The sequence below is a fragment of the Sceloporus undulatus genome, chromosome 2, assembly GCF_019175285.1.
Source record: "Sceloporus undulatus isolate JIND9_A2432 ecotype Alabama chromosome 2, SceUnd_v1.1, whole genome shotgun sequence".
Taxonomy (NCBI): domain Eukaryota; kingdom Metazoa; phylum Chordata; class Lepidosauria; order Squamata; family Phrynosomatidae; genus Sceloporus; species Sceloporus undulatus.
Window position 1 is genome coordinate 50,685,333 of NC_056523.1, and position 11,813 is coordinate 50,697,145.

The 11,813-nt window shown below is 39.6% G+C and overlaps 1 long non-coding RNA gene across 1 annotated transcript in view; it reads left to right on the forward strand.

The window, feature by feature from the left end:
* LOC121920221 overlaps nt 1–4,566 on the forward strand; it is a 15,691-nt gene extending 11,125 nt beyond the window's left edge. The window contains exon 3 of the long non-coding RNA XR_006101704.1: nt 3,464–4,566. This is a non-coding gene — a long non-coding RNA (uncharacterized LOC121920221). The remainder of the gene's footprint in view (nt 1–3,463) is intronic.
* The last annotated feature ends 7,247 nt before the right edge of the window (nt 4,567–11,813 follow it).

An 11,813-nucleotide genomic window follows, 5' to 3' on the forward strand; every position in this document is an offset into this window, starting at 1 on the left:
CAAAATGTATTAATGCATGAGCCACAATGCACTACAATGAATTTCTTGGGATCCTTTGCTTATTTAACCAATAACACACATTAGCTAAAATCCTATTGGTTATTCTCAACTGGAATAGACCCACTGAGTCAACTGTTACAGGGGAGTCAACATTTAGGCTGTATCTGCACTGCAGGCATAATATAGCTTGGCACCATTTTAGCTGCCAAGTCTCAATGCAATGGAATTGCAGGAAGTGTAGTTTGTTGTGGTACCAGAGCTCCACTTCCCAGAATTCCATTACACTGAGCTATTGCAGTTAAAGTAATGTCAAATTGGATTATTTCTGCAGTGTGGGTGTAGCCCAAGTGTTAGAATCCAGTAGAATCTGTCTTAACTTTGTAAATGTATCTCTGTGTTGTCTATGTAATAAATAGATATTTGAGTTTGAGTTATGCTCAATGTATGCACATCAATATATGTCATAGTTTTATATACAGATATAACATTACATGAAAACTAATGAGAACTATAGTCAATGATCAAAATGAATGTTGATGGCTCTAGCTGGAGATACTGCTTGGATCAAATATGCACAGATGTGTGTTAGAGTATTTTTCTTAAGCCAACTTTTTGCAGAATGAAAGTTAGTAAAGTAGGCCTGGATGGATGAGCCCAAAATGGATCCTAGGTGGGTATGTTATAAACTGGAAACAAATCAGTGGAAAGCTTGTAGAACTAGAGGGTGGGATATGGGTTACAACAGGATGGAGACTGTAGATGAGGGCAGTTCTCCTTTGCAGAAGTCTAGCCATAAACTTCATTTGTTACTGAATAATAAATGTCTGAAGAGCACAGAAGACTGGACTGCTGAACTCTGAAAAGGTGCAAGATCTGACTCTAGGTAAACTCACTGATTCAAAGAATCTACTCCAGTCATGATCACTGTAAATTTGGGCATAATAGTTATTAGCTCCACCAATGCTTGGAGGTAACCAGTTACAAATAACTAGTAATCCATAACCAATCCCTTTCCCTAATTTTTTTTTAAAAAAAGAATAACTGGAGTTTATCACACTGGATGAATCCCACACAGAAACTAAATTTAAACTGAAAACAACGCGCATTTGCGGGTTGTTTTTCAGACATTCAGGTTTAACCCAAACATAAAGTTGAACACCCCCGCATTTGCTGGATGTTTTTCAGATGACATTTACATGAAAGAGAAACAACGCAAAAATAACTCAAACGCAAAGTCGTCAAAACCAGCTCCTTTTTACTTTTGCTAAATTCCAAAAGTACAAAGGAGTTTTCCCTTTGGATTATTTTTGCATTATTTATCTTTCATGCCAATGCATCTGACAAACAACACCCAGATTTTAAAATCCCGTTTCTGCACAGGATTTTACAAATTCGCCCTCTGTGATGTCCTGCCAGGACTATTTGAATCTCCCCCTGTATTTTCTTTTGTGTTGGTTCAGGCCATATAATATTTTAGTGTAGGAAAATTCATTGTATTAGTTGTGGGAGGAGCTGTAGGATCCCCTGCATTTTTCCAGGTTTGGTTTGCCCTTTCCCAGCATGCTCTGTTTTTTGCTAAAGGCTTTGTCGTTTGGAGTAGTCTTTGCTGTGAGCAGGCAGAGAGCTGTCTTTTGGTGGCAAACAGGCCCAGGCAGCTGGAAAGGGCACTTCATACACGTTAGCCAATTTAGTTACCAGCATCAAAGAAGACAAAGAATTCAGGAGCTGAAAGACCCTGCACCAGCTCCATTGAGAGAGGAGATCAAACCAAGATCAGACACAGAGAGATGACACCCTGAAGATTGCTGAAAGTCTGTAAAGTATCTTTTATCTAGAGCTGGGGAGGAGAAAACTCTTTATTTTTGTTCTTTAAATTAAACTTCCCCCTTTTTGAACTTTACATTCAGCTTCTGAGCCTTTTTGGATAAAAGAGTTTGATCCTACCAGGGTCCCGGCATTGCACATCCAAACCTGCCACCACCTTTAGTTGGGTGTGTCTTCACACCCTCCATGTGATAAACTATCACATGTTAATAATAGCTTAATGAGAGATAATTTCACTCTTCTGTGGTGTAAATGTAACTTTTAATTACTTTTACAATTCCAAGGTTGCAGTCTAACTAAAAGGTGGCTTGAAGGAAGAAGTGGCTCATGTTGTGCCTCATGGTCTGGTGTGGGTGGTAAGATAACAACAGATGGATAGGAATAGTGTGTGTTTTGTAGAATTGACCAGCATTCTGATGAGTTTGGGGGGAAAACAGTAAGGGACAACCATTTTAATTACTTTTAAGAGCATGTCAGAGACATAGCCATGTAGTCTAGAATATCAGTATACAAAGGGATTTTGTAGCACCTTTGAGACTAACTGTGCAAAAGATGCTGTAGCATGGTCTTTTGTAGACTTGGTCTACTTTCTCAGATGCATGTAGTGAAAGTATGCCCATGAAGAACCATTGTCTTTGTCCAACCCATGGTTGATGGATTGGAGTTTATGAATATATCCTAATTCAGGTATTTCTCTTTCCAATCTTCCCTTGTAGTTTTTTTTTTGTTCAAGGACTGCTGTGCTGAGCAGTGGTATCCCACACCAGGGCTTTGGGACAGAGCAAAAAGGGCTTGCTCCCAACTCCCTGCCCCACATTATTATTATTATTATTATTATTATTATTATTATTATTTTATATTTCCCACCTCTCCCTGCAGATTGAGGTGGGATTACAACCAGGAAAATACCATCAGCAATACAACATGGCTTTGCTTCAGAGTAAAGTGGCGTGGGGCAGGGACGGGGGTTGCCAGACCCTCTCCCTTGTCCCCCATGGCTTTACTCTAAAGTAAAGCTTTGCAAGGCAGGGACAGGGGTGCTGGGCCCTGTTTCCCCCGTCACGCACCATGGCGTGCAGCAGTGAGGTGGGGGCGCTAACAGGGTGTCACCCCCCTTCAGTGGTGTCACTCGGTGTGATCTGCACCCCCTGCACTCCCCAAGATCAGAGAGAGATCAGAGAGAGAACACCCAGGAAGATTGAAGTGTACTGCAACAAAAGATAGCACCAAGCCCTCCAACTGGCAGAGATAGTCCCAATTGAGCCTCTGTCATCCCATGTTTCAGTTTCTCTCTCCTTCTTCTCTTCCTCCTTTTCCCCTTTCTCCTACGTTAGTTGTTGCAAACTGAGTTCAGTATGCAAAAGCACTTTGCGTGAGTGAGTGGGAAGAGGAGAGAAAGGTGCAGAATCTTGTTCTTCCCTTTAGACTCAGGCAAAATCAAACTATTGTAGCCTTTTCTAGTTTTTGTGTTTTTCATCACTAATAACTTTTGCCATCTTGACCACACTCTCAAGTTGCTTGGCCACATGTTCTATTTTTTATCTGTGAAATGTTGGTGCACAGATGGGAAATCTACACTGCAAGAAATGGATTGGACTATTCCTCAATTAACCTGTTTGCCTGTTTATTTCTGTTTTAGAAAAATCCAGGTGAAAGCTGAAAACACTCTAGGACATCACAGGAGAACATAGCCTTGAACCGCACTCTCCTGAGAGCTACAGGCCATTGATCAACCTGCAGCCCCATCTGGATCTCTTTTTATTTGTTGACTAATTAGTACCTGGACCTGGAAATATAGCTATTAATACATTACTTTTTAGAAGTAGCTTTCCAAGTTCTGCTCTCCAAATGCATAATGAATATATGAAGTGAGGAAACATCTGGTCTGGAAAAGAAAGTACCTTGGAAGTGGGCCTGGATTTTTTTCCCCCTTGGTGTGTCAAAAATAACCCAGAGAGGAGTTTAAATATAGTATTCTGGAATAGCTCTTTCCAAGAACTGGTGATCTGTTTGTTCATAACATTATGGTCATAATTTCACAAGGTTAATTTACAGAAGATGCAAAGACTAATGCAAAGGGATATTATTCCCAAATGACCCATCAAGGATCACCCGTAGATTGTGGGAAAGTTGTTGCTGGGCCTCCATGCTGTGAGCAACAGAACATGTGGGGCAGATGGCCAAGTCAGTGAGCTTCCTTCAGAGTCAGACAGGGGTCAGAAATCACGTTAAATGCATTACATGCACATGTGTTTGTTTTGTTCTGTGCTTTCAAGTCATTTCTGAATTAAGGGTGATCCTAAGGCAGACCTATCATGGAGGTTTTCTTGGCAAGATTTGTTCAGAGGGAGTTTGCCTTTGCTTTCCTCTATCATGGAAAACCCCATGATAGGGTCTTCACCTAGGATCACCATAAGTGTATGCTTTTAATAGTTAATTGCTTAATTTGATGTTTTAAGGAAAGGTGGGAACTGTTGGGATATGGGGTTTGTATGTACTTTTAATCTGTAAACTGCCTCGATTATCATGGACAGAGAGGCAGGATATAAATAAAAGTTTTTATTATTATTATTTAACTTGGAAATGACGTAAAGGCGCACAACAACTCATTTTGGTAGAAATGTTCAAGTGGTTCTGTAGGAGGGTCAGAATATTTTAATTTACTTATGCAAGGCTTACCTGACCTGGTTGTTTCACTTCACACATGCATATTTTTGGTTTTGAATTAAAACTTTGATGAAACATGTTGAACTTTACTGGTGTGTTTGTGTGTGTGTGTCTCTATGTGTGGAAACCTCTCCCTATACTTCCTCTTACTGTCTCTGGTACCAAATTTTCTGTTAAAGAAATAATTTCCAGGAACATTACTTTTTAACTTGAACTTCTTGAACTGTTTAACATTAACATAACTTGAACCTAAACATCTTTAACTTTAACATAACATATATACCTGTCTATAGGTCTAAAAATTTATGCCCAAAAATTGACCCCTAAATCACAGGTCAACTTATTTACGGGTCACTATGAAAACAGTGACAGCAGCTCTTTCAGATTTCCCCATGCGATGTGTAGAGGAGTTTAGCAAGAAGTTTATGCTCATAGCACTATTATTCTACTTTTACTGCTATGGCTGCCTCCTGTGGCATTCTGGGGTTTGTAGTTTTGAGATGCCTAAGAGCTCTCCAGCTGAGAATGGTAAATGCCCCTTCCTAAACTGCAAAATCCCAGGATTCCACAGGAGCCAACCATAGCAATAAAAGTGAAATATGTGAAGTGGAGGGCTTTCACGGCCAGCACCAATGGGTTTTTTTTGGGGGGGGGAGTTGGGCCACATAGCCCGAAAAACATACAAAAAACTGTAAAAGTGGAATAATAGTGCAATAACAGATTCCATCTCAACATTAGGAAGAACCTCCTAACTGTAAGAGCTGTTCGACGGTGCAACACACTCCCTCAGAGAGTGATGAAGTCTCTTTCTTTGGAGATTTTTAAACAGAGACTGGGTGGCCATCTGTCAGGGGTGCTTTGATTGTGAGTTCCTGCATGGCAGAGGGTTGGACTGGATGGCCCTTGTGGTCTGTTCCACCTCTATGATTCTGTGAACAGTGTAGTGTGGTATTGTCCCCAACCTAGAAGTTAAATGGGAACTAAATAGAGTTGTCCACTATAACGTAATCAATGGCATCGCTAGGGTTGGTGTCCCCAGTGTGGTAATTAACGGAAAGGGGTGCTGGGTGGTAGTGGCAATGGACTGCCCTGCCCTCACCCTGCCTCACCCTCCCACCCAGCCAGCCACCTGCCCAACCAGACCCAGAAAAGGCTGTTGGACAGCAGTAACAGTGGACTGCCCCATTCTCCCTTCCTTCCTACTGTCTTGCCCTCCTACCCGCCAGCAGCCCACTAAGCCAGACCCGGAAAAGGCTACTGAGCAGTGGCGGCAGTAGCTGAACTACCCACTCCCATCCTTTCTGCTGCCTTCCTCTCCTGCCTGGCCAGGTGTGAGAGCAAGTGGAAGTGAGGCAGTCCTCTGAGACTGAGAGAGTGTGACTTGCCCAAGGTCACCCAGTGGCTTTTCATGGCTCAACACAGATTTGAACCCTGGTCACCAGAGTTGTAGTCCAACACTCAAACCACTATGCCATACTGGCTCTCATATCTGGTTTGAAATCCAGGTTTAGCTATGAAAATCAGTGGGGTAGCCTTGGACAAATTACTCAAAATGGTTGAAATGTGACAAATGAGACCACCACATAAATGTAAATTCTTTGGAATAAGAAGAGTATAACTTTGATAGATATATGATCTCAACCTCTATTAATGTTTTGTTCTAGGGGGAAATTCTAGCAAATATCTATTTTTAAGTTGCTCGATGCATCAGTAAAATTGCCAAATTAATTAATGTTTTGTGTTTTTCACTTACAGATTTGCAAATGTGTCTTTCTTCTAAAATAATAACGAGAGATGGAAAACTTGCTGCGTGAAATTGGAAAGAGGAAAATTAATGAAGTTTCACTTGTAATTGGTTTATGACTGCATTTTTGTGGTAGGGGCAGGAATTCAGAAATTAGAATTCTGTGAACAATCTTTCAGATTCTGTAAATCATATTTACCGCATTGTCTAATAAAGAATAAGATGACAGTTCTAGAGAATTACTAGACAAGCATTCTCAAGAGAGATTCTGCAGACTTAATCATAAAAAGTGCAATGTCTGCCACAATTGCCACAATTGCTATGTTCAGAAAAAGTAATTTTATGCCTACCACCATTCTATCTGTCTGTCTATCATCTATGCTTGGGTATGGGACCCAATGCAGCCACTCCAGAGTGCAAGAAAGGAATTTTATTAGGGATGTAAATCTTCATAAGTTTTGCATTTGCAGGCAGAAAGCAATAACTTCACTTTTTTTCTCTCCTTGCTATGAGAAAGTCATGTAATACTATTCACAGTTTGGGACTTATTTTGTACACAAAAATGCACCTTTTGCCCAGAGGATAAGTTTCCTGCACAGAAATCATCATTTCTCTACATAAAACAAACTTTCTATAGAAAATTACCTGCAATTTTTGTCCAGAATATGTTGAAAAATGGGTTTCTTCACAGTTCTACACAATTCTCACCAATTAGGATTCATGATGACACTATTGCACTATTCTGATTTATGACAGTTTCCCAACACTCATTTTTCAACCATTTGTTTGAATATTTCCAAATAATCTTTTCATCTCTAGATTGTATTACTTAACATTCTCCTACATAAAATAACTTCCTGCATGCAGAAAACTGGTATGTAAAAGCCACAGGGAGGAGTCTCCCATTGGCTTTCAAATATGTTGGATTACAACTACCATCATCTGCAGAAAGGATAAGCACAAAACCTAGGAATAATGGGATTTATAGTCCAGCATCTGTAGATCATGCCAGGCTGAGAAAGACTGCAATGCACTGCTAAAGTCAATTAGTCCTATGCCACAGGAGTTCAAAATGGTCATAGAGGGGAAAATACACTATTAAAATTTCAGAGTTTTAAAACTTTGAAAGTAGAGGACAGAAGTAATCAAACCATTAGAGTAGACATTATTTGAATTTATGTGTGGATACTAGGTCTTTTAAATGTAGCAGTTTGAGCATTGGATTATGACTCTAGCGATCAAGATTTGAATCCCGGCTTAGCCATGTAAACCCACTGGGTGACCTTGGGCAAGTCACACTCTCTCGGCCTCAGAGGGAGGCAGTGGCAAACCCCCTCTGAAGAAATTTGCTAAGAAAACCCTATGATAGGTTCACCTTAGGGTCACCATAGGTCAGAAATGAAGTGAAGGTACACAACAACAACAATCCTAAGAACTAAGCATAATGAATAACTTTAAGGAAGGAAGGAAGATGCCACATATGAATATAATTAAGTGGGACAAGGGATTTATACACACAGAGAGAAGTGCTTTAAAAGCATGAGTGTTTTGTTTCAATCTATTTCCATCTGAGTTAGTCATGGGTTTTGACACAGTTTTCAGATCCAGTAGTCAGGGCAGCCGGTAAGTAATAAAACTGGGTCATTAAATCCTCTTGTTAAATTGGATTAGCTGATCTCTCAGAATCCTTTTTTTAACATCAAGAAGGAAGCAGGCTAGTCACAGAAGTATTAAGAGCTGATATCTGTCTTACAGTAGAAGAAGGCAGATCACTTGGGGAGGCTAGTTGGATTCAAAGGGTATGTTATGGGCAGGTCACAATAAAAATAGAAAATGCAAGAGGTGGTGAACCCATCTGGACTAGTGCAAAGGGAAGCGTATAAGAATGTGAATGGAAAGCTCATTGGTCTGTGTCTCATATATGCAAAACTAGCTCTGCTCCCTGCTTCTGTTAAGAGACAAGTGCCATCTACTGGCAATGGTTAATCAATTACAGTAAATTGTTTTATAAAAGATATGCTACTGGTCAAACCTAAGCTGGACACAGCACCATTATTCTTAGCATCGTGGCAATTGCATGCAGCTGGCCAACTTTGAGCAGAAATACTTTCTGTATATGCTAAGATCCACATTGGTCTTTATTGCATATTTGCTTATTTCTTAAGCCATACATTTCTGTATCAACTTGCAGTTCTAACAGGAATCCCGAGTCCATAGTTTTTAAGAAATGGGAACTTCCAAGATTGCAGATCTGACCTTTGATTAATCAAATAAAACTAATCAAACAACTAATACATAACATTTGTTCACAGAAACAATTAGCTTGCTAGCATTTGTCCAAATGAATGTACAGGGCAGATTGGTGGCACTGGTTAGATGCCAGCCACAGATGCTGGCGAAATGTCGGGAATAAAGTCTTCCAGAACATGGCCACATAGCCTGATAAACCCACAAAAAAACAAACAGAGAACATATTGTATGTGTGCTAAATCTTATAATCTCTCTAGTGTGTTGAATCCAGAGTATGTTGCTGAACCCATAAAAGGGATTATGAAGTGATTTGGGAAATATCCTTAAGTATTTGAAAGATGTGAACATTAAGGAAGTGAAATAACTTGTTAGACAATGAAATGATTTATAATGGACATTAGGACTATCAAATCAGTTTCTCTCAAAGGAGATATTGATTTATCTTGTATGGCTATACAGACATATCTCATTTAACTATGGACCTCTCCACATAGGGATCTACTTTGCCTCAAAATAACCTTTCTGGCCTCTTTAAGGGATGGGTGTGGAAAGGTCAGGTTTGTAGGATCATTTAAAAAAACACAAAGAAGGATAAATCTGAACTCTACCAACAGGAGCCAGGTGCATAATACAGTGGTACCTCGGGATACGAAATACCCAGGTTACGAAATTTTCGGGATACGAAAAAATCCCATAGGAAAACATTGTTCCGGGTTACGAATGTTTTTTCGGGTTATGAAAAAACTTTTGGTGCTTTTTTCGGCTTTTTCGCACGGAATCGCGGCTTTTCCCCATTAGCGCCTATGGCAATTCGGCTTACGAAGGCTTTTCGGGTTACGAACGGTGCCACGGAACGAATTAATTTCGTAACCCGAGGCACCACTGTAGTTACAAGGAAAGAAACATTCATTAAAACCTAAGAAACAGGTTGCATCTGATCATATTCTCAATGCAAGAATTTGTGATCAATACTGATTCATATGTCCTTCCATTAGAAAATCTACTTCTTACCCCCCATTTTAGTACCCTAATTTAAAAGATCCACTTTTGGCCCACTCTGGCATTCAAGACTTCAAGGGAGATCTCAAGAGGTCTAACCATGGACAGCAGCTATGATGATTTGAGAATGGTAGACAAGGTTTATGCTCAAACCATCTGAAGAAATGACATGTTTATTCACTCAGGAGACATAATCCCTGCATGCCTATTCATATTGCACCCAAATGGAACTTAGGGTATATCTACACTGTAGAAATAATCCAGTTTGACACCACCTTCACTGCCACGGCTCCATCCTACAGAATCCTGGTATTTGTGGTTTTGTGAGGCATCAGCACTCTGGTAGAGAAGGCTAAAGATCTTGTAAAACTATTTCTATTTATTTCTACAGTGTAGAGGCATCCTTCACCTCACAGAGTGCAGACACCGGAGGCAGACAATCTCGGCATGTGTATTTTACATGTGTGTGATGTGCAGCAGTTAGTGCATACACACCATGGTCACTGGTCACAGGTCTCTTTCCATAGATAGAGTTTCTGATACCAAGCCCAACTCATCCCATTCCTTCCCCCACTATGAAGTCATGAATGGAAGGAATTAGAAGAAGCTTTAAATGAGACAAACACAATCCATTCCTTTCAGTGAAACTTTTTCTTTTCTTTTTCTTTTCTTTTTTTCTTTTTGCTGGGCTGTAACCCAAAAGCTAGAATATAAAAGTCTCCCTTGTTGATTTCAGAGGCTACACTTCTCAAGCCTTTACGATGCAGGCATAACAGGGGCGCTGTAGATAACATAGGTCTTCAGGTACAGCCATTGGTTTATAGAACTTATTTTTTATTTAGTGAGCAGAGTGTCAGAAGAACCTTCTTCCACCACATCACTTCTTCTAATCACTCAAGCAGCAGTGTTTTAGTATTCTAGTATTAGGAAAATGTGGTTTTTCTTCTACCAGTGTGGTATTTGCAATTAAGTGAACTATCTCTAGAATGTAGTTATGTGAATGATATGAGAACTAACCAGATCATGTATATCACTTACCAATGGCAAAAGCAAAGGCAACATATCACTTACCAATGCAAAGATAACTCTCATAGCCACAACATTTGCAAGTAAGTTTTTTAAAACAAAAGAAAACAAATTCTTTCTAGTTTAGACGTGCTTTGCTGGATTATTTATATAACTGATTTTAAAATAATGTGAGACCAATTTTAAAATGTCTTAGAATTTAATATAATAACAAGCAGCAGGATGTTGGGTTCTCCAGAGAACCTTTCACACCACACAATTATAGCACTATGATTCCACTTCAACTGTCATGGCTCCATTGTATAGAATCCTGGGAATTGCAGTTTAGCCCAGGGCATTTAGAATTCTTAGCCAGAGAATTCCCCAAACTACAAGCCCCAGACTTCCTACAAACCATGCAAGTTAAAGTAAAATCCTAATTATGTAACAGCCACAACTGATAGCCAATGAAAAGGGATTGTAGTCTACAACTCCTATATACTATCGCAAAAACAATAATAACTGTAAAAAGCAACAAACTCAGCAGAAATACAATAGCAGAAGAAACAATAGGGGGGAAAGTAATGTAAAAAGCAATAATCTTCTAGCATATGAATAGGAAAAGATGGATATTACAGTTTTTAGAAAAAGCTGAAAATGAGAAATATTCCATTGTCAGAAGGTCATTAAATAGAATCCTTTTAAAAGAGACCCCATGTCTAAACAGCAGCTATATAAAATCATATATTTGCAAGATATGGGTATGTTCAATATTGAACAAGTAATGCTGAAGCTGAAAATGAGCTTATCTCACAGATCATAGTGCTAAATTTCACACACAGTTTTTTTAGGTTGTTGCTCACACATTGTCCAAAGTAAAATGAGAACAGTCTGCTTCTTTTACCTGCACTCCCCAACTATTCTGTGCCCTTATCTTAGTTACATTATCCTACATGGAAGATTAAACAGAGACAGGCACGATTCTTCTTAGCTGTCACTCCTAATAATTTAATCCCATTTTCTTGTGGATCTGTAAACTCCATTAAGTCTCCCTGTACTTTTCATTGGCCTCTGTGTACTGGTCAATTTCACACACCCCACTAGGGCTGAGGGTTAAATGTCTAGCACCTTGGCACGCACACAGTCAGGCTATGGGCAGCCAGAGGTGGAGTTGGGACTCTTTGCAAAATAAGGCGATCAAAGAAGGCATTCAAGTGAAACAGCAATATCTGCCAATGACATTGACAGGTGCAATTTATATTTAGCTTTCTAAAGTGCTCCAATCAGATTGCAACTGAGAACAAATCCCATTTCTGTCTCCTCG